Genomic DNA, 26,560 nt, shown 5'->3' on the forward strand with positions numbered 1-26,560 from the left:
CTAAGCACAACTTCTCTGCCAACTCTATGGGCAGAGACTGAACTCCTCCCCTGGCAGCTTGTGGTGTCTGACAGGCTGTCACGGATGATCCCTCCAAAGTGAGCAGCGCCTCCTCCTGCAGGGGGCGTTCTTGGCCTTAGCTTAGCAGCCAAGGATGCAGCTGAACCGGAAGACCCCCAACTTGGGACCGCATCCAGAGAGGGTGGGGACGTGGCCCAGCCCCTCAGGGTTGGGGCCCTGCCACCAGCCCACCCCCAAGCGCCATGACAGGAGCTCTGCGCAACCTGTGCTCTGGGATGGCCCCTCCTCTTCAGCATGTGCCCCGAAATGGGATGGTGTTCCAGGAGGCCCCTCGCCTGTCTGTTTGCTGGGCCAGGGCCTTGCCTTAAACAGCCTCCTCTACAGACACCTTTGCTTCCATTAAACTTTGCTTCAGAAAGGTGGCCTCGGCTGTGGACAGAGGCCAGTCCGACCTGGGTCATCAGTGATGGGACACCATCAAAGCTCTTCCAAAGCCCCCCAGCCACAGGACGATTTGAGTAAATAATGACTTGTCCATGCTGTTTGTTCACATTCCTCTTTCTCAGCCCTATTTTGGCCCCAAACACTATTTTTGCCCATGTTACATAACAAGGGAACCGCGTTCTTAGTAACGCACTGTCGCTCTGCTGTTATCTTGCCTATATGAAAAAATGAATTATTTTTAGAGTGTGAATTTCCCAAACATCCTCAACTATTCTGGGAGTGAAGGGAGTGTGATGGTGGGAGGCCCAGCCTTCTCTGTGGCTGTGGCTGGGTCCCACCCAAGGGCTTCCGTTGCCACTGAGCCTGGGTGGGGACATGCCCTATCCTGCCCTGTCCCAGTGGCAGGTGATTGTCTCTGCACAGGGCTTTCCACTGACAGCGGGGGGACTCCAGAGCCTAGGAATACTCTTCATTGATTTTCTTGACTCCTGTTGTGACTTTGGGGAAAAAAATGCAAGCAATGGCTGTCCTCTTAGAGACTCAAGTAAGAGGCTGAAATTCCCGCTGGGGGTTAGTCCAGGCGAGCAAACTACCCTGAATAAGTGTGTAGGCTCCCTCCCTGCCACTGAGGGACATGGTAAGAAGGCTTCCCCGACACAGGTGCTAGCAGGGTTAATGTTATCCCATCAGTAAAGCAAACCTTTCCAAAACGGTCAGGGGTTTCAGGCCTTACCATCTGGCTGGGGAGCCAAACATGCTTTTTTTGTGTGTTTGTCATCTCCCCAGCTGTGTCCTGGTAGACAGCTGCTCCCAGGAACTGGCATAGAAGCGAAACTGCAGGAAAAGCTGACCCACTCCAGGTGTGTGGAAGCTGCTGGCAGGAGCCCAGCAAGGATCCACCTGGGTTGTAATAGAAACAATGCAACCAAAAATGCTTGAGTGAGCTGGGATAGATGTGGCCTTGTCACTGAAGATTCCATCTGAGACCTCTGCAAATATCCAAATTGTATATGTTCTTAGAGCAGATCATTTTTCTCACAGGTAAAAAAAATCTGTGTTAAGTAGAAATTATGAGTGGCCCATTCCCCTGCTGCCCACTTAACTTTTCCTTTCTTCTGTGTGTGCTGATGGAGAGAAAAGACAAAAGCTATGTTGGGTCACTTCTTAGGACAGAACTTGGCAAAATGGCCATAGAGCTGATTTAGGGGATACATTTTCAATTAGGAGATAGGTTTTCAAATATGAATTCTGGTTTTTCAAATTTGAACTCTATCAGACATGGTAGAGAGCTACTGATAAATTTGGCAAAAGATATGCAAGGTTTCCAGAGAGAAAATCATGAATCTTTACTGAAAAAGAATTAAAAGACATTAAGTTGAGAATGTCAGTATTGCCATTGTTATATTATTTTGGTGACATACCCTTGTTCTTATACAGAAAGATAAGGTACCCTAAAGATGTCCATTCTCCCCACAGTGACATATAATTCCAAACAAAATCACCAAAATATTTTCTTTTGGTGTTTGTTTTTTGGTGGAATTAGAAGAGTTGAATCTGAATTGTATATAGAAGTGCAAAAGGCCATGAACAACCAAGCAATTCTTGAAGAATAGGGTCATGATATTGCTCTATAAGATAGTTAGACTTAGTAATGCTGTACTATAAAAGAGTATGGTACTACCCTATGATCCAACAATCCCCCTACAGGGTGTCTAACCAAAGGAAAGGAAATCAGCATATTAAAGAGATATCTGCACTCCCATGTTTATTGCAGCAGTGTTCACAACAGCTAAGATGTGGAATCAACCAAAGTGTCCATCAGCAGATGAATGGATTAAAAAAAATGCGATGCGTGGCCTGGCGTGGTGGCTCATACCTATTATCCCAGCACTTTTGGAGGCCAAGGTGGGTGGATCGCTTGAGGTCAAAAGTTCGAGACCATCTTGGACAACATAGTAAAACCTCGCATCTACTAAAAATACAAAAATTAGCTCAGCATGTTGGCACATGCCTGTTATCCCAGCTACTCGGGAGGCTGAGGTATGAGAATCCCTTGAACCCAGGAGACAGAGGTTGCAGTGAGCTGAGATTGCACCACAGCACTCCATGCCTGGGTGACAGAGGCAGACTCTGTCTCAAAAAAAAACAAAACAAAACAAAAAAAAAACAAAAAAACATGGTGCACATACACAATGGAATACTATTCAGTGATTTTAAAAAAAGAATGAAATCCTGTGATTTGGGACAACATAGATGAACAGACAGGATATAATGTTAAGTGAATAAGCCAGGCACAGAAGAACGAATACCACATGCTCTCATATCAGGTATCTGAAGAAGTTGATATCATAGAAGTGGAGAGTAGAATAGTAGTTACCAGAGGCTGGGGAGGTGGTGGGGGACAGGGGGAAATGGGAAGAAGTTGGTTAATGGGTACAAAGTTACAGTTAAATACAAGAAATAAGTTCTGCTGTTTTATTGCACAGTAGGGTGACTATAGTTAACAATACTGTATTGTTTATTTCAAAATAGCTAGAAGAGAGGATTTTGAATATTCTTACCACAAAGAAATGACAAGTGTTTTATTGGGGGAACCTGCCCCCAATATTTCAACATAGGTTCTTTCTATTTTCCGTAAGTGTCGGCCAGCTGAGAAATAAAGAGAGACAGTACAGAGAGAGGAATTTTACAGCTGGGCCACCAGGGGTGACATCACATATCGGTAGGACCGAGATGCCCACCTTAGTCTCAGACCAGCAAGTTTTTATTAAGGGTTTCAAAAGGGGAGGGGGTGTAAGAACAGGGAGTAGATACAAAGATCACATGCTTCCAAGGGCAAAAAGCAGAACTACTAATACGGGTCTAACAAAGATCACAAGGCAGAGGGCAAAAGCAGAACTACTGATAAAGGTCTATGTTCAGCAGTGCACGTATTGTCTTGATAAACATCTTAACTAACAGAAAACAGGGTTTGAGAGCAGAGAACCGGTCTGACCACAAATGTACCAGGATGGAGTTTTTCCCCACCCTAGTAAGCCTGAGGGTCCTGCAGGAGACCAGGGCATATCTCAGTCCTTATCTCAACCACATAAGACAGACATTCCCAGAGCTGCCGTTTATAAACCTCCCTGCAGTGCATTCCTTTCCCAGGGTATTAATATTCCTTGCTAGGAAAATAATGTAGCAATATTTCTCATACTTGCACATCTGTTTATAGGCTCTCTGCAGAAAGAAAAATGTGGCTCTTTTTGCCCAACCCCGCAGGCAGTCAGACCTTATGGTTGTCTTCCCTTGTTCCCTAAAAATCGCTGTTATTCTGTTCTTTTTCAAGGTGCACTGATTTCATATTGTTCATACACACATTTTACAATCAATTTGTACAGTTAACACAATTATCACAGTGGTCCTGAGGTGACGTACATCCTCAGCTTATGAAGATAACAGGATTAAGAGATTAAAGTAAAGACAGGCATAAGAAATTATAAAAGTATTATTTGGGAACTGATAAATGTCCATGAAATCTTCACAATTTATGTTCCTCTACTGCGGCTCCAGCCAGTCCCTCCATTCAGGGTCCCTGACTTCCTGCACAGTGTTTGAGGTGATGGATATGCTCATTACCCTGATTTGATTAGTACACAATATATACTTGTATGAAAACATTACACTGTACCCCATAAATATGTACAATTCTTATGGTCAATTAAAAGCAAAAGTTCAGGCTGCACATGGTGGCTCACACCTATAATCTCAGCACTTTGGAAGGCTGAGGTAGGAGAATCACTTGAGCCCAGGAGTTCAAGGCCAGCCTGGGCAACATAGTGAGAACCCATCTCTATAAAAAGAAAATAGTAAAAATGGCTGGGTACAATGGCTCAAGTCTGTAACCCTAGCACTTTGGAAAGCCGAAGCAGGTGGATTTCTTGAACCCTGGAGTTTGAGTCCAGTCTAGGTAACATGGCAAAACCCTGTCTCTACAAAAAATAACAATTAGCTGGATGTGGTGATGCATGCTTATGGTCCCAGCTACTTGGGAGGCTGAGCCCAGGAGGTCAAGGCTCAGTGAGATGTGATCGTGCCACTGCACTCCAGCTGGGGTGACAGAGTGACACCTGTCTAAAAAAAAAAAGGAAAGATTAGCCAGGCTTGGTGGCATGTGCCTGCCATCTCAGCTACTTGAGAGGCTGAGGTTGCAGTGAGCTGAGATTGCACTGCACTCCAGCCTCAGTGACAGAGGTAGACCCTGTCTCAAAAAACAGAAGTTAAAAAAAAAAAAAAAAAGAGCGTGGCACTGACTTAAAGTAGTCCAATAGAACAGATAGAGAGTTCAGAAGCAGACCTGTCCATATAAGGAAACTTGAGTTTTGATAGAGACAGCAAGGCAGATCAGTGGGAAAAGATGGGATAGTTAATAAACCTCTCATACAAGGATGAGAAGTTATCCTTGTATCCCAAGAGGAAAAATAAAATTGGATCCCAATATCACTCCCTACTCAAAAATCAATTTCTGGTAGACTAAATACTGTTCTGTAAAACACAAATACATAAAACATTTAGAATATTATGTAGGAAAGTAGCTTTAAAATTCCAAAGTAGGGAGGTCTTCTTAAATAAATACAAAGGAATTATGAACCGTAAAGGAAACACAAAGAATATGAACCACAAAGGAAAAGATGGATACATTTGACTCCATTAATATTAAGGACTTCTGTTTAACAAAGAAAGAAAATACAGAATGAGGCCAGGCGCAGTGGCTCACGCCTGTAATCCCAGCACTTTGGGAGGCCGAGGTGGTGGATCATGAGGTCAGGAGAGTGAGACCATCCTGGCTGACACGGTGAAACACTGTCTTTACTAAAAAAAAAAAAAAGAAAACAATTAGCCAGGCGTGGTGGTTGGCACCTGTAGTCCAAGCTACGCAGGAGGCTGAGGCAGGAGAGTGGCGTGAACCCAGGAAGCGGAGCTTGCAGTGAGCCAAGATCGTGCCACAGCACTCCAGCCTGGGCGACAGAGCAAGAGTCCATCTCAAAAAAAAAAAAAAAAAAAAAAAGAAAAGAAAAGAAAATACAGAGTGAGAAAAGACAAGCTACAGACTAGGAAAATAAATTTGCACCTAGACAACCAATATGCATTATTGTGCAGAACAGACTTTACAATCCCTCCCTTGAATCAGTAAGAAAAGACTAAAAACTTAATAGCAAACTACACATACACACACAAAGATAGGAACAGGTCTGTCATAGAAGAGGAAAGAGGAGTGAGCAAAACACATAGGATAAATTTCAACCTCATTAGTATTTAGAAAAATGCAAATCAAAATCATGAGACACTATTTCACACATACCAGATGGGCACACATTTTGAAGTTAGACAATATTCAAATGTTGACAAGGATTCTGAGCAACAGGAACTCATTTTCATTGCTGGCAAGACTGCAAATTGGTTCAACTTTGGAAAATAATTTTGCATTACCTAAAAGGTTTGAACAAATACACACCCTACAGCGCGTAACTCTGCTCCTGGGATGTACTTTAGGGCAGTGGTCCCTAGACCAGCAGCGTCAGTATCACGGGGGAACTTGTTAGAAATGCAAATTCTCCAGCCGCTAGACTTCCTGAGCCAGAAACTCTAGGGCTGGGGCCCAGCAACCTGGGTTTCAGCAAGCCCTTCAGGTGACTGATGCACATCCAAGTGTGAGAAATGTTTGCACACATGGACACCAGGAGACATGAACAGCCATGTTCACGGCAGCACTTTAGAGAAATCACAGACTGGAAATTGATGTCCTTCAACAGTGGAAAGGATAATTATTTTTTATCAGAGAATAGTGAAAAGAAATGAACTACTATTATTACACTTATTGGCATGGTGAGTATGTATCACAAACGTAAAATCGAGTGGCAGAAGCATGTCACAGGGGCATATATGCAGTACAATTTCATTATCTAAAGGTCAAAAACAAGTAACTCAACAATAACATGTTTAGGAACATGCACATATGTGGCACTCCCATAAAGAAAAGCAAGGGGCTGCTTTCCACACAACTCAGGAGAGTGAGTGTTTACGGGGAGGGAAAGGGAATGTACTTGGGCGGCAGGGGACCAGGTTTAAAGGCAGAGGGAATACTTCATTTTTTAAGATAGGTGGGAGGTACACTGCTGTTCATTTTACTATTTAAAAAAAATAGTTCAGGCCAGGCGCAGTGGCTCACGCCTGTAATCCTAGCACTTCGGGAGGCCGAGGCTGGTGGATCATTTGAGGTCAGGAGTTTGAGACCAGCCTGGCCAACATGGTGAAACCCTGTCTCTACTAAAAATACAAAAATTAGCCAAGCGTGGTGGCGCGTGCCTGTAATCCCAGCTACTCTGGAGGCTGAGGCAGGAGAATCACTTGAGCCTGGGAGGCAGAGCTTGTAGTGAGCTGACATGGTGCCACTGCACTCCAGCCTGGGTGACAGAGTGAGACTCTGTCTCAAAAATAAATAAATGAAATAAAATAAAAATAGTATATATTTCTATCCTAGTGTGGGACTAAAAGTTTCCATCACAGAAGATGCAGGATTGCATTATCGAGTGGTCAACGCAAAGGCTGCAGGCAGCCCGTCAAGCCTGAGGCCTGAGTCTGAGGGTCCATCTGGGAGCCCCCAGCTGGTCTGGCTTATGCAGACTGGCAGCAGCTTGCATAGTGATGGGGACAATTCTGGATCATACAGCCGGGTTTGAAGGCATGAGTTCGGGAGGATGAGGGAACGCAGAGTGCCACTTGTGCCTCTCCACCCCGGGCCTCAGTGGGGCCTTCCCTTTTGCCACCTGACCTCGCCAGCCCCTTTGTGTCTCCTCTCCTCCCAGTAGGATAAGAGCTTTAGCCAGGGCCTGAGTGGAGGACAGAAGCCAATTTCCAATTTATGAGAACCTTTATAACACTGCAGTTTTATTGTGTATGTCTTGTGTGTATCTGTATACGTATGTGTGGGTACACACACACAACAAAAAAGGATATTTATGGTTGTGAGTGGTAATTTTTTAAAACTCTTTATTTCATTTACATGAGCATTTAGGAAAGTCACCTGTCTTTATAAAAAAATCCTTTTAACAAATATTTCCCTAAAATAATGACAGATGGTCAGTAGGTCATTCAGTCACATGACAGAGATTTAGCCTCTCAGTGATCAAACCCACCACTCTGGTGGCTGTGTGGAAGGGGGTTTAGGGAAGGCCAGGCTGGAGGTGTGGCCGTGGGAAGATGCCCCCTGGGGCTGCTGCTCTCCAGGTACACGGATGCTACTGTTTCTGGGAGTCACAGGTAGGCAAGTGCTGCAGAAACACGATCGTGTTCATCACTCGTTTCTCACAGGGCTTGCTGGCCTGCAGTCGTGGAAAGGATAAATTTCCTCTATGCAGCCACAGCTGTGTATAGTACAGGAAAGAGCTGAGGAAGGTCTTCTGGAACTCAGGAAAGGTGCCCTCCTTTTGGGATCCACCCATCCTTCAAAACCGAATCCACAGGAGGTATTTATGCAGGGACTGGGGCTGACCCCACCGAGAAGGATTTAATGCATCCTCTCAACAAAAGACAGCCTTTTTCAACGACAGGAGGCTGGTCAGAGATCCTGCCATCTGGGCCCTTAGCAGATCTCAGTGTCTGAAACAAGCAGGCTTCGCAGGGAAACTTCAACCAGGCACTGTTTTTCACAGAAGGCTCACATTTGACAGGAAGGGAATGGTACGTAAGTTCCAGGAGCACAGGGTTGGGTTCCAGGGTCAGGAGAAGCAGGGCACCCAGAAGAGCTAAAGGGACCGAACGCTGCAGCCCCGTTATGTTCCTGACCCTCAGAGGGACAGACCCTTCCCTGCTGCGGCTTTCAGCTCCCACCAGGCGGGAATGTGCTGGGCAGGGAACAAGGACTGTCTGTTTAAATTATCCCCAAACCTAGCTCTGAGCACATTTCCTGATTTGGAGGGAGGAGGGGAGGAGGTGCTTCCACTGCAGGACTTGATCTGGAAGGCTGCTTTGGACCTCCGGACTTATCCGGCCCGGGCGGCTTTGAAAATGCCAAGTGCTTACAGGAATTATCAGCTGACTCAGTCATAGGGTTCTGGACAGCTTAGGATCCTCCGACCCTCGATTTCTTGATTTCAACAGGAAGATAGTTCTTTTGTTCCCCTTTTCTAAAAGAATGGAAAATGTAATACTGCGTTTCCATGGAGGCCTCTAAAGAAAGATCATTCTCCTTTAGAAGAGCATCCAAAAAATTACACTCAAAACAAATCTTCTTTTGGCAGGACACCATTTAATCTATGGCTTGTCGTGGGAAGGGAGAAGAGGAAGTTAGGAATCAAATGCTCCCTCATTTTTTGGAGGAATGATTGGAAGACTCTAGGAAAACATCCTAAATTGTTAGGTTTGATATTTAGCCATCTTAAGTTCACTAGAAACAATAGTTTTCTTGTTAATAAAAATAACCATAAAAATAGAATAATAACAAGTAAGGGCAGAGATCATGTCAAGTAACTGTGAGGATGTATTTGGTCCCTCCGTTAGTCAGACTGATAAAATAGTCCATAGAGCAGATGCCTTAGTAGGAATTCTATAAATTCCCACTGAGCACTGGAATTGGTGTTTTTTTCTCAGCTACCCTGATTTGCTTCCTTTTAAAGATCCATGTGCTCGGCCGGGCGTGGTGGCTCAAGCCTGTAATCCCAGCACTTTGGGAGGCCGAGATGGGTGGATCATGAGGTCAGGAGATCGAGACCATCCTGGCTAACATGGTGAAACCCCATCTCTACTAAAAAATACAAAAAACTAGCCGGGCGAGGTGGCGGGCGCCTGTAGTCCCAGCTACTTGGGAGGCTGAGGCAGGAGAATGGCGTGAACCCGGGAGGTGGAGCTTGCAGTGAGCCCAGATCCGGCCACTGCACTCCAGCCTGGGCGACAGAGCGAGACTCTGTCTCAAAAAAAAAAAAAAAAAAGATCCATGTGCTCTTGAGCCGTCCAGCAATACACCTATCAAAATGTTACCTGTTAGGTGCAAAGGCCTGGCCCATGGCTGCTCAGAATCAAGAGGGTTTGGGGGAGGTGGGAGTACGATGCTGGATGAAAAATTTACCCATAAAATACTGGCATGGGCTCCAAAATGATGCTCCCCGCAGGCCTGGAAGCCAGTGCCACCCAAGGAGACCTACACTTCCCGAGGTAGAGCACGCTCAGCTTGTTAAACACCAGGACACACAGAACGAAGTATAAACCCACCGAGGTTCCTTTGGGATATTTCCATGCACCAAGATTTCTGACCAGAGTAAGCCAGAAAATGTCTCAATTCTTCCAGTGGCAAAACGAGGATATGATATCTGCCTTTTACTTGCCACAGAACCCCTAAGATTCAGGACTGATTTCAGCAGAACTACACAATGGGTGAAGCATGTATTTGAAATCCTGCCATTTCAAACTAATCATCCAGTTTACCAACTGGTCAGGCCCACTCCTCGGACACCCCCACTTATAAGCCACCCCCCATTACACTTCCTTAATACGGCAGAGCCTTCATGCTAGCTAATCTAATGAATACCTCATGCCTGCACAGAGGAGGCCAGCTGTGACTGTCAGGATACATTGTGCCACAGATGGGCAAGCCTCTCAGTCTGCTAGATGGCACATTCTTGAGGGGCAGGGACCATGTTTTATTTACATTGCTCTTTAACCACCTACATGATATATAATATGTGACTAATTAATTGAGCATGCACATGAGTCTATAGAGAAGTATATTTCCTATAATTCCTTTTAGCTAAGCTAGGTGGCATTTCTGTTATGAAATAGTTCAGATTTCCAAATTTGTGTATGTTGGAAGGTATACAGAATGGCAGTGATCACTGTGACTTCAACCAAACTTCAGAGCATGAAAACAGGTAACCACTCTAAGGGTTTTCTCTTAACCAGTGCTTCACTTCCCTCTTTTTTTTTTCTTTGAGATGGAGTCTTGCTCTGTTGCCCAGGCTGGAGTGCAGTGTCATGATCTCTGCTCACTGCAAGCTCCACCTCCTGGGTTCACACCATTCTCCTGCCTCAGCCTCCCGAGTAGCTGGGACTACAGGCACCCGCCACCATGCCCAGCTGTTTTTTTTTTTTTTTCTATTTTTAGTAGAGACAGGGTTTCACTGTGTTAGCCAGGATGGTCTCCATCTCCCAACCTCGTGATCTGCCTGCCTTGGCCTCCAAAGTGCTGGGATTACAGGCGTGAGCCACCGCACCCAGCCTCTTTTTTTTTTTTTTTAACAGACAGAGTCTCACTCTGTTGCCCAGGCTGGAGTGCAGTGAAGTGATCATGGCTCACCGTAACCTCTAAGTCTTGGCCTCAAGAGGTCCTTCCACCTCAGCTTCCTGAGTAGCTGGGACTACAGGTGTGCACCACCACACCCAGCTAATGTTTAAAATTTTTTTGTAGACAAGGAGTCTTGCTCTGTTGCCCAGGTTGGTCTTGAACTCCTGGCCTCAAGCAATCCTCCCACCTCTGCCTCCCAAAGTGTTGGGATTACAGGTGTGAGCCACCACAAGCAGGCTGCCTTGCTTCTCTTTATAGTTTCACCACATAGGAATGTATTCCCAAACAATACACTATCAAGTTGAGGTTTTTTTGGTTTTGTTTTTTTTTGAGACAGAGATTTCGCTCTGTTGCCCAGGCTGGAGTGTAGTGACTGAGTCACGGCTCACTGCAGCCTTGACCTGCTGGGCTCAAGTCATCCTCCTACCTCACTCAGCCTCCAAACGCCTGGGACTATAGGTGCACACCACCATGCCCAGCTAATTTTAAAATTTTTTCTAGAGATAGTATTTCACCATGTTGGCCAGGCTGGTCTTGAACTCCTGGCCTCAAGCTGTCTGCCCACCTCGGCCTCCCAAAGTGTTGGGATTACTGGCGTGAGCCACCGCGCCTGGCCTGCTATCCAGTTTAGCTTCCTTTTGATCTTGTAAGTGAAATCACAGTGTATGTATTCATCCTGATTTGTGTGGTACTTTGTATATGTGACATCACCATGTTGATAGACATAACTTCATTGATTTTCACAGCTGTATAGTATTTTATTATGTGAATATATCCAATGTATCCATTCTTCTGTTATGAACATTTGGGTTCATAACCGACTTTTTGCTGTTACAAACAGTGGTCTCTGAGCAACCTGGGGAGTGACTCCTCCATCACATGCAGTTTCTCCAGTGTGTACATTCAGTGAAGGATCTGCACCTTTGACTTCATTTGATAATGTCCAGTTGTTTTCCCAAGCGGCTGAACTAATTTACAGTCCAGCTAGTTCTGGATGAGGGTTCACTTTAGTCCATATCCTTACAGGCTCTTGGATGGCTGTTGACAAAGACAAGTTTATTTTTTCTTTTACCAATTTGACGGTTGTAAAATAGTATCATTTTATGGTTTTGTTTTGGAGACAGAACCTCACTCTGTTGCCCAGCTGAAGTGCAGTGGTGAGATCTCGGCTCACTGCAACCCCTGCCTCAGCCTCCCCAGTAGCTGGGACTACAGACGCGTGCCACTACGCCCGGCTAATTTTTTGTATTTTTAGTAGAGATGGGGTTTCACCATGTTGGCCAGGCTGCTCTCAAACTCCTGAGCTCAGGCAATCTGCCTGCCTCAGCCTCCCAAAATGCTGGGATTACAGGTATGAGCCACTGTGCCTGGCCTCTTATTACGGTTTTAATCTGCATTTCCTGAGGCTTACCATCTTGTACTAAATTTGAAAAATTAAAAACCTAAAAAAATTCAGAAGTCCTCTTTGTCTTGCTCAATCAGCTCTATTAAAAACTTCCTGCAAGCAGCAGGAATTCTACTGCATGGATGTTCACAGCACGAATCCCCACAAACGGGGCAGAACTTCTCAGGGTTGTAAAATGAAGCCGAAGCTGCCGCCAGCACTGCTGTTATCGGAAGTGGCAGGCTCTATGCTGGACTGAGAATGAAAGTGTTGCTGCTTCCAGAACAGAAGACGAGCACAAAATGGCTGTGCACACGCCCATCTCTCCCTGCTGGAAGCTTATGGCCTAGAAGATAGAACCACTCACCCACATGTCGAGGGGTAGTCTTAGGAGGGATGGAGGGATTCCCTGTGGAGGCTTCTGTTTTAACAGCGACTTCCCAGCCTTCTACAGATTGAAGCCTTCTTTGCATGGGAACCGTCTCACCTAATCCAGTGTGCGTTTTGAAAAAGGAAGGAACAGAATGCCCTTCAGTAAACCCGGCCGGGCACAGTGGCTCACGCCTGTGATCCCAGCACTCTGGGAGGCCGAGGCGGGCGGATCACCTGAGGTCAGGAGTTGGAGACCAGTCTGGCCAACATGGCGAAACCTGGTCTCTACTAAATATGCAAAAAAATTAGCTGGGCATGGTGGCGGGTGCCTGTAATCCCAACTACTAGGGAGGCTGAGGCAGGAGAATTGCTTGAACCTAGGAGGCAGAGGTTGCAGTGAGCCAAGATCACGCAACTGTACTCCAGCCTGCCGGACACAGAAAGACTCCGTCCCCCACAGCCCCCACAACAACAAGAACAATGACGACGACAACAGCAACAACAACAACAACAAACAAGAGAACCAAATCAAACCTGACCTCACACATCCCATTTTGGAAGTGGGTGCTTATAGCCGTGCTGCCAGTACAGCAGCCACTGCCACAGGTGGCTACTGAGACTGAGGAACTGAATTTTTAATTTTGTTAAATTTTAATTTAGAAACTAAAGCAGAATAAAATATTTTTCTGCGAAGCACAACATTATTGTTTTGGTAGTGATACATTTCACTTTAGTCTTTGAAAATTTAGCGTCTTTGAGATGTTCTCTAGGTATACAAAATGTATTTTGAAATATTTAGTATAAAAATCACCAATTTTTATATTGTTACATGTTAAAATAATACTTTGAATACAACGGTTTAAGTGAAATATATTGTTAAAATATTTATCTGTTCCTTTTCACTTTTTAAAGAAGCTACTAAAAAATTTAAAACTATATATGTGGATGACATCAGGCAAGATGGTAGCGTGGGAAATATAGGACTCTGTCTCCCTATCTAGATAATTACACTGGCAGAATCTGTTTGATGTAACTATTTTGGAGCTCTGGAGTCTATTCAAAGGCTTGCAGCTGCCAAAGGAAGGCTTGGACAGTAAATTGCAATGAATTTTGGTCAATTTCAGCTCTTTGCATGGTAGTGGCTAACCATCCCCTTTTCCCAGCTCCATGGGAGTCCGCCATGCATGTGTACCTGGTGCAGCTTGCACACAGCTTGTGGAAGTTAGAGAAGGGAATAAGGACCTTGTCTTCCAGACATCAGGGATCTAGGTTCTGAATGCTGCTTCTGATCATGGAGGTGAAGACACAGAGGCAGGTTCCACTGTTGCAACCTCACCATCTGAAGTAGGTTTCAGAATATTTAAAGACCCAGAGCCTGTTATCTCCTGCCCCCTTCGTTATTCCTTCTTTTCCCTTTTGGAAGCCACATCTGAACAATGGAACATCAAAAAGCAGCTGCATATATAGGGAATTCAGAAAGTCACTACATATATCCAGGGAAAGATTTAGGCTCAGAAAATACCCAAGAAGAGATTAAATTTACACCTTGGGTGAATGCCTGGCACCAAGTCACCCTACTACAGTAAGAACAGCAACAACAGGGCAGGCGCGGTGGCTCACGCCTGTAATCCCAACACTTTGGGAGGTCAAGGTGGGCGGGTCATGAGGTCAGGAGTTTGAGACCAGCCTGGCCAATATGGTGAAGCCCTGTCTTTACTAAAAATACAAAAAAATTGCCGGGTGCGGTGGCTCAAGCCTGTAATCCCAGCCAGCACTTTGGGAGGCCGAGGCCAGTGGGATCACGAGGTCAGGAGGTCGAGACCATCCACAAGCTAACACAGTGAAACCCGTCTACTAAATACAAAAACTTAACCCGGGCCGAGGTGGCAGGGGCCTGGTCCAAGCTACCGGGAGAGGCTGAGGGCAGGAGAATATAGGCGTGAACCCGGTGGGCGCAGTGAGCGAGATCCAGCACTCCAGCCTGGGTGACAGAGCGAGACTCCGTCTCAAAAAAAAAAAAAATACAAAAAAATTAGCAGGCATGGTGGTGCACACTGTAGTCCCAGCTACTCAAGAGGCTGAGGCAGAAGAATGCAGCAGACAGAAGGTGGAGGTTGCAGTGGCAGGCTGAGATCTGGCCACTGCACTCCAGCCTGGGCGATGAGCAAGACTCTGTCTCAGAAACAAAAAACGAAAAACAAAACAAAACAAAAACAAAAAACAACAGCAATAACAAAACCCAATAAGCCTAGGCATGAGGAAGAGGAGAATCGTTCCAGACTAGCAAATATAAAATTCAAATGTCCAGTTTTCAACAAAAATTACAAGGCATAAAAAGAAACAGGAAAGTATAGCTAATTCAAAGGAAAAAATTAACTCACCAGACATAGTCTCTGAGAAAGACCAAAGAGTAGAAAACTTTTTCCTAAACAAAGACAACTGTCTTAAAGATGTTCAAAGACCTAAAGGAAGAGGTGGACAAAGTCAAGAAAATGATGTATGAACAATATGGAATTATCAATAAAGAAACAGAAAACAAAAAAGGAACAAAAAAGAAATTTTGAGCCAGGCGTGGTGGCTCATGCCTGTAATCCCAGCACTTTGGGAGGCTGAGGTGGGCAGATCACCTGAGGTTAGGAGTTTGAGACCAGTCTGGCCAACACGGGGAAACCCTGTCTCTACTAAAAATATAAAAATTATCTGGGTGTGGTGGTGCAGCCCTGTAGTCCCATCTATTTGGAAGGCTGAGGCCCAAGAACTGCTTGAACCTGGGAGGTAGAGGTTACAGTGAGCTGAGATTGAGCCACTGCATTCTAGCCTGGGCATAGAGTGCGACTCTCTCAGAAAAAACAAAATTTTTTTTTTTTTGAGCTGAGAAGTACAATAACTGAAATGAAAATTTTATTAGAGGGATTCAAAAGCATATTTGAACAGGCAGAAGAGAAAATCAGTGAATGTGAAGAAAAGTACAATTGAAATTATTGCCTGACATGGGCAAGGACTTCACGTCCAAAACACCAAAAGCAATGGCAACAAAAGCCAAAATTGAAAAATGGGATCTAATTAAACTAAAGAGCTTCTGCACAGCTAAAGAAACTACCATCAGAGTGAACAGACAACCTACAGAATGGGAGAAAATTTTTGCAATCTACTCATCTGACAATGGGCTAATATCCAGAACCTACAAAGAACTCAATCAAATGTACAAGAAAAAACAACCCCATCAAAAAGTGGGCAAAGGATATGAACAGACAGTTCTCAAAAGAAGACATTCATACAGCCAACAGACACATGAAAAAATGCTCATCATCACTGGCCATCAGAGAAATGCAAATCAAAACCGCAATGAGATACCATCTCACACCAGTTAGAATGGCGATCATTAAAAAGTCAGGAAACAACAGGTGCTGGAGAGGATGTGGAGAAATAGGAACACTTTTACACTGTTGGTGGGATTGTAAACTAGTTCAACCATTATGGAAAACAGTATGGCGATTCCTCAAGGATCTAGAACTAGAAGTACCATATGACCCAGCCATCCCATTACTGGGTATATACCCAAAGGATTATAAATCATGCTGCTATAAAGACACATGCACACGTATGTTTATTGTGGCACTATTCACAATAGCAAAGACTTGGAAGCAACCCAAATGTCCATCAGTGACAGACTGGATTAAGAAAATGTGGCACATATACACCATGGAATACTATGCAGCCATAAAAAAGGATGAGTTTGTGTCCTTTGTAGGGACATGGATGCAGCTGGAAACCATCATTCTCAGCAAACTATCGCAAGAACAGAAAACCAAACACTGCATGTTCTCACTCCTAGGTGGGAACTGAACAATGAGATCACTTGGACTCGGGAAGGGGAACATCACACACTGGGGCCTATTATGGGGATGGGGGAGGGGGGAGGGATTGCATTGGGAGTTATGCCTGATGTAAATGATGAGTTGATGGGTGCTGACGAGTTGATGGGTGCAGCACACCAACATGGCACAAGTATACATATGTAACAAGCCTGCACGTTATGCACATGTACCCTAGAACTTAAAAGTATAATAATAATAAATTAAAAAAAAAGAAATTATCGCCTGAGGAACAAGAAAGAAAAAATATTAAAGAAAAGTGAACAGAGACTGTGAGATCTGTAAGACACCATAAAGCAGACAAACATATGCAGTTTGTGAGTTACAGAAGAAGAGGGAGACAAGCAAACCCACACTGAGACACATTCTCCTAAATAAAATAAAAAAAAAATAAAAGAATTTGTCAAACACCAAACACAGAGAGAATCTTAAAATCAGCAAAACAGAAGTCATTCATCACACTAAAGGGTGCTCAAAAAAATTATCAGCATATTTCTCATCAGAAGTCTTGGAGGCCAGAAGGCAGTGGGCTGATATATTCAAAGTGCTGCAAGAAATAAAATGGCCAACCAAGATTCCTATATCTGGCAAAACTGTCCATCAAAAATGAGGGAGCAATTAAAATATTTCAGAATAAATAAAAGCTGAGAGAGCTTATTACCACTAGACTAACTCTGCAAGAAATGCTAAAGGGAGTCCTATAGGTTGAAATGAAAGGATGTGAGACAGTAGATCAAAACCATGTGAAGAAATATCTCCAGCAAGGATAAAGCCTTTCTTCTAAGATTAGGAACAAGACATGCCTGCTTTCACCATTTCCATTCAGCACTAATGGAAGTTCTAGCCAGAGCAATTAGGCAAGGAAAAAAAAAAAAAAAAAAAAAAGAAAAGGCACTGAAATCGGAAAGGATGAAGTAAAATTATCTGTTTGCAGACAACATGATCTTAATACAGAAACCCCTAGAGATTCCACATTTTAAAAATGTGGTTTCGCCATGTTGGCCAGGTTGGTCTTGAAATTATAAAAGCTACTATTATTGTAACTTTGGTTTGTAACTCCAGTTTTTGTTTTCACATGCCTTAAGAGAATAATGCTTAAAAAAACAATTATTCGTCTATGTTTTTGGACACACACTACATAAAACTAGAATCTTGTAGCAATTAATAAATTAAAGGGGTTGAGATGAAGCTGTATAGAAGTAGAGTTTCTTTATTTTATTTATTCATTTATTTATTTTTGAGACAGAATCTCACTCTGTCACCCAGGCTGGAGTGCAGTGGCACATCTTGGCTCACTGCGACCTCTGCCTCTTAGGTTCAAGCGATTCTCGTGCCTCAGCCTCCCAAGTAGCTGGGATTACAGGTGTGCACGATGACACCTAGCTCATTTTTGTATTTTTAGTGGAGATGGGGTTTCGCCACGTTGGCCAGGTTGGTCTTGAACTCCTGACTTCAGGTGATTTGCATACCATGGCCTCCCAAAGTGCTGGGATTACAGGTATGAGCCACCGCGCCTGGCCTAGAAGTAGAGTTTCTATATGCTACTAAAGTTAAGCTAGTATAAATCCTTCTCAAATTCTTCTAAGAAACTGAAGAGGAGGAAACATTTTTTTTTCTTTTTTTCTTTTTTTGAGACAGAGTCTCACTCTGTTGCCCAGGCTGGAGTGCAGTGGTGTGATCTCAGCTCACTGCAATCTCTGCCTCCCAGTTTCAAGTGATTCTCCTGCCTCACCTCCTGAGGAGTTGGGATTATAAGTATGTACTACCACACCTGGCTAATTTTTTTATTTTTAGCAGAGACAAGGTTTCACCATGTTGGCCGGGCTGGTCGAGGAAACAATTTTTAACTCATTCTATGAAGCCAACATTGCCCTAATACCAAAGCCAGACAAGGGCACCACAAGAGAAGAAAAATACAAACCAGTATCCCTTATGAACATGGATGCAAAAATGCTCGACAAAATACCAGCGCACTGAATTCAGCAGCATATTAAAGGATTATGCACTATGACAAAGTTGGATTTATTCCTGGAATACAAGCATGATTCAACATATAAAAATGGATCATTGTAATACACCACATTAAAAGAATAAAGGACAAAAACCACATGATCATCTCATTTGCTGCAGAAAAAGAATTTGACAAAATTCAACACTCTTTTACAATAAGAACAATCAACAAACTAGGAATGGAAACTACCTCAACATAATAAAGGCAATATATTTAAAAAAAACATAATTAACACCATACTGAATGATTACAGACTAAAAGCCTTTCTTTCAAGATCAGGAACAAGACATGCCTGCTTTCATCATTTCCATTCAGCACTAACGGAAGTTCTAGCCAGAGCAATTAGGCAAGAAAAAAAAAAAAGAAAAAGCACTGAAATCGGAAAGGATGAAGTAAAATTATCTGTTTGCAGACAACATGATCTTAATACAGAAACCCCTAGAGATTCCACATTTTAAAAACTCTGTAAAAACTAATAAATGAATTTAGCAAAGATGCAGAATATAAAACATGCAAAAATAAGTTTCATTTCTATACATTAAAAATGAACCAATTGAAAAGGAAATTTAAAAACAATTATATTTATACTAGCATCAAAAAGAATAAAATATGTAGGAATTAACCGTGAAAGGGAAAGACCTATAAACTAAAAACTACAAACATTGCTGAAAGAAATTATAGAAGATATAAATAAATAAATGAAAACATATTCCATGTTCATGGATTGGAACACTTAATATAGTTAATGTGTCAATACTACTCAACGTGATCTACAGATTCAATGCATTGTTTATTGATATGGTTTGGATATTTGTCCCCTCCAAATCTCATGTTGAAATGTAATCCCAATGTTGGAGGTGCGGTGTGGAGGCAAGTATTGGGTCATGAGGGCAGACCCCTCATGGCTTGGTGCTGTCCTTGTGACAATGAGTTCTTGTGAGATCTGGTGGTTTAAAAATATGTGGTACCTCCTCCTGCTTTCACCATATGAAACACTGGCTCCTCCTTTGCCTTCTGCCATGAGTATAAGGTTCCTGAGGCCCTCACCAGAAGGAGAGGCTGGAGCCATGCTGGTATAGTCTGCAGAACTGTGATCCAATTAAACATATTTTCTTTATAAATTACCCAGCCTTGGGTATTTCTTTTTCTTTTTTCTTTCTTTTTTTTTTTTTTTTGAGACGGAGGTTCGCTCTTGTTGCCCAGGCTGGCATGCAATGGCGTGATCTTTGCTCACCGGAACCTCCACCTCCTGGGTTCAAGTGATTCTTCTGCCTCAGCCTCCCGAGTAGCTGGGATTTACAAGCATGCACCACCATGCCCAGCTAATTTTGTATTTTTAGTAGAAACAGGGTTTCTCTAAGTTTGTTGGGCTGGTCTTGAACTCCTAACCTCAGGTGATCCGCCCACCTTTGCCTCCCAAAGTGCTGGGATTACAGGTGTGAGTCATGGCACCCAGCCCAGGTATTTCTTTATAGTGACACAAGAATGGCCTAACACACCTATCAAAATCTTACTGATATTTCTGTGGAAATAGAAAAGTCCATCCTAAAATTTATATGGAATCTCAAGGGACCCCAAATAGCCAAAACAATCTTGTAAAGAAATCAGAGGTCTCACATTTCCTGATCTCGAAATTTACTACAGAGTTACAGTAATCAAAACAGTGTAGTACTGGCATAAAGGCAGACATACAGACCAATGGAATAAAGTACAGAGCCCAGAAATAGATCCATACTTGGTGGAAATCAAATGATTTCCAACAAGGGTGCTAAGATCATTTAATGGGGAAAGGACAGTCTTTTCAACAAATGGTGCTGGGGAAACTGCACATCTACATGTAAAAGAAGGAAGTTGGGCCTTAGCTAATGCTAAATACAAATATTAACATGAAATAGATCAAAGACTTAAATGTAGGAACTAAAACTATAAAACCCTTAGAAGAAAACACAGGGGAAAGGCTTCAAGGCATTGGACTTGGCAATGACTTCCTAGATCTGACATCAAAAGCACAGGCAACAAAAGAAATAACAGACAAATTGGGCTTCATAAAAAATTTAAAACTTTTGGAGTAAAGTTCATTCAACTGAGTAAAACGACAATTCACAGGATAAGAGAGAAGATTTGCAAATCACATATCTGGTAAGTAATTAATGTCCAGAAGATATAAATAACTCCTAAAACTCAACAATAAATTAGCAAATAATTCAATTCAAAAATGGGTATAGGACTTGAATAGATATTTCTCCAACAGTAATATACGAATGGCCAATAATAATATGAAAAGATGCTCAACATCACTAATCATTAGGGAAAAGCAAATCAAGACCACAGTGAGATACTATTTCAAACCCATTAGGATTGCTACTATAAAACGAAGCAAAACATAAAGTGTTGGTGAGGATGTGGAGAAATTGGAACCCTTGTGCATTGCTGGTGGGAATGTAAAATGTTGCAGCTGTAGAAAATAATGTAGCATTTCCTCAAAATATTAAACTAGACTTATTTGTTCCAGCAATTCCACTTTTGGGTACATACCCCAAAGAACTGAAAACGGAGTTTCAAACAGGCATGTGCATACTCATATTCACAGCAGCATTATTCACAACAACTGAAAGGTGGACACAACCCCAATGTCCATGGTAGATAATAATGAAATATTATTTGGCCTAAAATAGGAAGGAGATTCTGACACATGCTTCAACGTGGATAAACCCTGAGGACATAATGATAAGTGAAATAGGCCAGACACAAAAGGACAAATATTGTATGACTGCACTTATATGAGGTGCCTAGATTATTAGTCAAATACGTACTGACAAAAAGTAGAATAGTGGTGTTTTACACTATTCTTACATTGTTGTAAAGAAATACCTGAGACTGGGTAATTTATAAAGAAAAGATGTTTAGCGCTGGGTGTGGTGGCTCACACCTGTAATCCCAGCACTTTGGGAGGCTGAGGTGGGCGGGTCACCTGAGGTCAGAAGTTTGAGACCAGCCTGGCCAACATGGCTAAACCCCATCTCTACTAAAAGTACAAAAATTAGCCAGGCATGGTGGCAGATGCCTGTAATCCCAGCTACTCGGGAGGCTGAGGCAGGAGAATCACTTGAACCCAGAACACGGAGGCTGCAGTGAGCTGAGATTGCACCACTGCAAGAGCGAGATTCCATCTCAAAAAACAAAAACAAACAAAAAAAGAGGTTATTTGGCTCATGGTCCTGCAGTCTTTATAGGAAGCATGGTGCTGGCATCTGCTCAGCTTCTAGGGAGGCCTCAGGAAGCTTCCAATCATGGCGAAAGGTCATGGGGGATCAGGCATGTCACCCGGTGAAAGCAGGAGCAAATGAGAGAGAGAGCAGCGGGGAAGTTGCCACACACATTTAAAGAACCAGATCTGGTAAGAATTCATTATCATGAAGACAGCACCAAGCCATGAGGGATCTGCCCCCGTGACCCAAACACCTCCCACCAGGCCCCACCTCCAGACTTCAGATTACAATTCAACATGAGATTTGGGTGGGGGCAAATAGTCAAACTATATTAGGTGGTTACCAAGAACTGGGGAAAGAGTTTCATGAGTGCAGAGTTTCAGTACGGGACAATAAAAAAGTTCTGGAGACGCATGGTGATGATAGTTACACAATAATGTGAATTTACTTAATACCACTGAACTGTACATTTAAAAACAATTAAAATGATAAATTTTACCACAATAAAAATTACATATATGGCTTGTATTATATTTATGTTGGATTGTACCGGTCTAGAAACACAACATGTTTTATAGTTAATTGTGATTAGTGGTCATAATTCACAAATACCTTTTTTTAAAAAAAGCAAAAACACCCTTGCCAGGATTTATTTGAACAAAATCAGCTGCCTGACCTCTACTTAACTACTAATATGAAACCACACTGGCATATGGCTCACTAAGGAAGGGATTCTTTTTTTGCTTTTTTTGAGACAGAGTCTCGCTCTGTTGCCCAGGCTGGAGTGCAGTGGCAGGATCTCGGCTCACTGCAAGCTCCACCTCCCGGGTTTACGCCATTCTCCTGCCTCAGCCTCCCGAGTAGCTGGGACTACAGGTGCCCGGCACCCCGCCCGGCTAGTTTTTTGTATTTTTTAGTAGAGACGGGGTTTCACCGTGTTAGCCAGGATGGTCTCGATCTGCTGACCTCGTGATCCACCCGTCTCGGCCTCCCAAAGTGCTGGGATTACAGGCTTGAGCCACCGCGCCCGGCCCCAGGATTCATTTTTACTTACAAGCTGCAGCAGGCACAGGAACCAAATAGGCCACAGAGATGCACATTAGGCTGGAGAAAGGGCAGGCATTGATGTCAGGGTGGCAGATGGTTTCTAAGGCCCAAGGGGAGTTCAAGACTAGTGGACACATGACCAGGGTCCAGGGTTAGGGTAGTATTTGAGCAATGGTATTTCAATAGGAACTGATTTTGTCATCATGCTGTATGCACAAGATGGCATACAGTGATGCAACATGAAATACCTCTTCCTCACACCTCAAGTTTTGCTAAAAGAAGAAATTTTTGGCGTCTCTCTATCCTCACTTCCTCCTCCCTAAAGGAAGCAGAGTGACTTATCCCATTGGTAAATTTGGGAGAAGCAATGGAGGATGAAAACGCCTGCTCCCTTTCTCTCTGATCAGCCTGTCTACAGAACAGACTGCTTTTATGTGCTGAGGATAGAAGCCCTCAAGTTTGGCCTGGGGATCCTTCTCTCATTGTCCCCAAGATGAAGTCAAGTGACTGCAGGCATGGGTTTTGGGGTAAGTTTGCTTGTCCTCCAGGATAGATTAACTCTTACTTTTCTGCACGGGGGCTACCCCAGGGCCCCAGTTGAACACGGAGGCCCTAAGTATTAGAGAGCTTGATGGGTGCTGCAGATTCATGCATGATTTCAAATTCTCTTTTATTAACCTAAAAACTGACATTGTCAATTCCATCTGTCTGATTTCTGCGTCTCATTTCTCAGCTGGTCCCCAGTTTGATGTGAGGAGAGAGGCATTCGAAATTATCCTTCCTAAACCTCCTAAGAGCAGTTTTCAAAACAGTAAGAACAAAAACCACATAGCAATATTTCATGTATGGCTTTAAAAAATATCCATTTGATGAAAGCCAAGACATAAATTAAGTCATAGTTCTGTAAAAACATTTCTGCAGGATTGCAAAGGCTGTAAGCTGAAGCATAGCAATCTGGGTTACACCAAGAAGATTGGACTGTGTCTGTGGCATCTGTGTGTAAATGATGCATGCCAAGCACTTGCTAGATTCAGGCAGCACAAGAGTGCTTTCTTTAGCTCATTGTGGAGGCTAAGTTGAAATGACGTTGGGCTTTTTTTTTTTTTTTTCCTGAGATGGAGTCTCGCTCTTGTTGCCTGGGCTGGAGTGCAATGGTGCAATCTCGGCTCACCACAATCTCTGCCTCCCAAGTTCAAGCGATTCTCCTGGCTCAGCCTCCCAAGTAGCTGGGATTACAGGCGTCCACCACCACACTTGGCTAACTTTCTGTATTTTTAGTAGAGACGGGGTTTTACCAGGTTGACCAGGCTGGTCTTGAACTCTTGACCTCAGGTAATCCACCCACCTCGGCCTCCCAAAGTGCTAGGATGGCTTTTGTTTTTGTTTTTGTTTTTTTGAGGCGGAGTCTCGCTCTGTCGCCCAGGCTGGAGTGCAGTGGCATGATCTCAGCTCACTGCAAGCTCTGCCTCCCGGGTTCACACCATTCTCCTGCCTCAGCCTCCCAAGTAGCTGGGACTACAGGCGCCCGCCACCACGCCTGGCTAATTTTTTTAAATTTTATTTTATTTTTAGTAGAGACAGGGTTTCACCATGTTAGCCAGGATGATCTCGATCTCCTGGCCTTGTGATCCACCCGCTTTGGCCTCCTAGAGTTCTGGGATTACAGGTGCGAGCCAATGAGCCTGGCCTGGATGGGCTCTTTCTTAGACTTTAGCTTCATATAGTTTAGGTGTTTGGCGGTTCTCCAATCTAATGATGACATCTAGTTGCAGGGAAGGCAGATGTGTAAGAGCAGAGAGACCATGAAATATAAACACTTTAGCAAATGTGGAATAATTAACAATATTTTTAAGGTGTACCAGAAGCCAGTTTCCAGAAAATAGCTAGAAGCTACTGCCAGAAAGACCTTAGTCAATGATTTGAGGGAGGTGGGAGAGAAACTGCTAAGGCAGAGAGGCAGGTAGTTGGAACACAGAATGTATTTTAATAACAGTGACATTTCTCAGTGGTAATTATGAACACAACCAGGGTGGCAAAAACACCCTTAACTGTATAAAGCAACTGACAAACTTGAGATAGGAAAAAACTTTTTCTGGTAGTTGGATATTCAGTTAGATTAGTGCAGTGACTAGGAGCCCACAATTTTCCAGTTCAAAAGAACAAATGATGGAATGAGAGACAGGCTAATAATATGCAACAGAAAATGAGATACTATTTCTACAATTTATTTTTGATGTTTGAGAGCCATGATTCTGTATCCTATGAGTAAACACAATCTATTTACTGTAAAGAGCGCAAGAGCATTGACTTTTTTGTCACGTAATTTAAAATGCCTCATACTTTTTTATTTCTAAAGAAACTGTATTTTAAATGTTTCACTCAAGAATCTGAAGAAGAGATTTGATTTATTAGCAAGATGTATGGGCAGAAAATCCTGTTTCCGTCCAGTTAAGAAAATGTAGAGGGTATTCACTTGTCCCAGGAAAATCTCAAGAAATGTATGTTGCGCTGTAATTAACGCTAAGAGTGGGCGTCTTTAACAATTCCATATGAATTCTTCTTCCTGGCTCTGGGGCTACTAAAAGCAACTTTACTAGTCATCAGAATGTGTCTGGGATCAATGTCACCCAGTGATGGGAACAGGAAGGCAGGCCAGCCTGATGCTGACTGTGCGGTTTGAGTGTGTGAGCCCACCATGCTCCGGAAGTCCTCCCCACCCTACCCCTACCCACAGGCATATCATGTGGTTTTCTATTGTAAGCGGGTTCCTTCCTCAGCTACCACTTCCCAGCTCTGTTCCCTGGATCCAGAGCCTTTTTTCTTTTTTGAGATGGGGCCAGGCTGGTCATGAACCCCTGGGCTTAAGTGACCCTCCTACCTCAGCCTCCTGAGTAGCTAGGACTACAGGCAAGTGCCATCACACCTGGCCAGAGCCTTTTTTTGTTGTTGTTTTCTTAGCCTCAACTGTATCTTGCACCTTCTGAGTCTTTTCAGAGCCGGGCCTATTCTTTTACACTCATTCTACCCACCTGTGTTTTTCACTCCATCTCCAGAGTGGCAGCAGCTATCTTCTTCCTGGGGGGCATCTGCACTTCTTTCTGCACTCAGGATCTGCTGCTTGCTCTGATACTTTCTGTGTCCCTCTGTCATAACATCCCATTTGCCATACATAGTGGGGAGCTTCTGTTTCAGATTGTGAGGAGGAAAGAACAGTCTCCTCAAGATGCCCTTTTGGTCTTGGTTATTAGATCAATCTCTATCTTTATTTTCAGTCTCAGAACCCTTCGTCTCAATGTGCCCCACAAGTAATGCAAACCAAGTTAGGGGAAGGCAGGACACAAAGCTCTGAGACATGTCAGGAAGGGATGGGGATGAGCCAGTCAGCATCCTGTACAGCAAATGCTCACTGCTCCTTATGGCATTTTTAATTAGAATTCTGAAACCTGGTATAGACTGAGCCTAGCTTCATAGATTGTTTCACCTCAAATCATCACACAGTTCTTACACGTGAGAACTTTCTCCTTAGAATTATCACCTTAGTGTGATCTGAAGAGCGAGTTCCCCTCAAATTTGACCTACTTAGACATTGCTTGCAAACACCCCATGCTGGAGGAAAGGCAGCGTGCCTGCTTCTTGGCTCTCAACCATGACAAATCCTAGGTTACCTTAGCAATGAGGCAGAAAACTGCAAAGAGAGCCTGACCAACTAAGCAGAAAGGAGGCCAAAGAAAGCCCAACTTCATTTATAAAATAACCAACATGATTTGATCTCATATAATGAAATAGAACCTGAGGAACAACTGTGGTTGTATAATCTCTGATTGTTTAATCTTTCTAAAAACAAGTCCTTTATGTTGTAAAACACTAGCTATTAATTAA

Source organism: Papio anubis, chromosome 10, assembly GCF_008728515.1.
Source record: "Papio anubis isolate 15944 chromosome 10, Panubis1.0, whole genome shotgun sequence".
Taxonomy (NCBI): Eukaryota; Metazoa; Chordata; class Mammalia; order Primates; family Cercopithecidae; genus Papio; species Papio anubis.